Below are 1,830 nucleotides of genomic sequence, written 5' to 3' on the forward strand. Positions count from 1 at the left end.
TCCGAGGGTTTCCAAGAGGGAGACTTAGTGTTGCTGTACAATCCACAGCGGAAGAAAGGTTTGTCCCCAAAACTACAATGCAACTGGGAAGGTCCGTATAAGGTCGCCAAACGGCTGAATGACGTAGTGTATCGAATCCAAACCGTTGGGAGACCAAGAAACAAGATGAAGGTGGTCCACTTGGAAAGGCTTGCAGCGTTTGGAACAGCAAGTGTGTCTGATCGGGACGATCAGACTTGGGTGGAGGGCAGTGTGGCGAATACTGCGGCAACGTGAAGCGAACAACGAGAAATAGGCAGAATGTTCGAGGAATGACGTAGAATTTTCCACAAAGAGACACGTCAAGTTGGATGAACACTGCGAACAGCGAGAGAAAGAGAATGAGCGATAAACTTCAGAGCATTCTAGAGTTGCCATAAGTACGAGCGCAGGTATATAAGGGCGCCGCCACAGCGAAGTGAGTTAGTTATAAGACAGCAAGCTACAAGTAAAGTGAGCAGAGAAGTGAGTTGCGAATAAGCAAGCTATAAGTTTAATTGTGTTAACAAGTTTAGTTAAGCGTTGTTATTGCTTCAACAAGTATTGTAGATTGTTTTTACTGTATTAGCGAGTATTGTAAATTGTTTGTTGTACAATAAAGTTAATTGTACTACAATTTGGTCATCGTGAGCATTTATTTAACAATCCAGCGATACGAGCCCGAGTATATTTGGGAAATCCCTCAAGGCTTCGAGGATAATCGTAACAATATGTTTTCTGCCATATAAAAAAAAAGATATCACTCTTTATTGAATTGTCTTTCAAAAAATAACGTTTTATAAAAAAATTATTTTAAAAATATACTATGTGCATGTGCATGGGCAGAAATTTGTACAAAAAACGGCTCACACACATGTGCATGCGCTTGATAACAAACAGCACACACTTTTCTGTGAGCAGAGTTTGTTTTCCCCTTATGCACACACATGTGTATGAGCAGTGAGTGCAAGTTGAGTGTGTTTCTGGCGTGTGCGTGAGCTCACCCCTGTATATAATTTTCATATATTTGTAAATGAATACTTTTAAGATGCCGTTCCAAATTTCCAGCGTGCTCTTTTAAAATTTTTCCACCGCATTTTCCCATTTTACACACAGCTTTGTCTAAATTCGTCCCAAAGAGATCACGCAATGTATTATTTCTAGGACGCGGCATTTTTTTAACTTATAGCCAGTTTTTCGGAACAAATTTAAATGAAAAATGATTTTTATACCCGAGCGCACTTGTGCACAAGGGTATTATAACTTTGTTCACATAAAGTTGTTTGTAACAGCCAAAACGAATCGAGATAGATATATACCAATGTATACATAAATGATCAGAATGAAAAGAGAAGTCGAATAAGCCATGTATGTCTATCCATACATCCGTCCGTCCGTCCGTGTACACGATAGCTCGAGCTAAAATTGATAATGGTATTGATAATGGGCGAAATCGGACCATAACCACGCCCACTTCTCATCTAACGGTAGTTTTCAGTAATACGAAAACTGCGATATTTTAGTAACTACGGAAGATTATTCACTCAAAATTGATATTTACAATAACCTTTAGACGAAAAATAAGAATATTATTAATCTTTGGAAAATAGGCGTAGCGACGAACGCTTATGAATATATGTGTATATCTTGGTAACCGCTTCACCGATTCCTCCCAAACTTGGCACAGTTGTTAGCCTTGGTACAGCATACCAAACAGCTGAAAATTTTTAAAATCGGGCAGTAACCACGCCCACATCCCATATACGGTAATTTAGAGAAATACCAAATCTTCCATAAATCAGTAAATACAGA

The sequence above is a fragment of the Rhagoletis pomonella genome, unplaced genomic scaffold (assembly GCF_013731165.1).
Source record: "Rhagoletis pomonella isolate Grant_MI unplaced genomic scaffold, Rhpom_1.0 Rhpom_scaffold_00015, whole genome shotgun sequence".
NCBI classification, from domain to species: Eukaryota; Metazoa; Arthropoda; class Insecta; order Diptera; family Tephritidae; genus Rhagoletis; species Rhagoletis pomonella.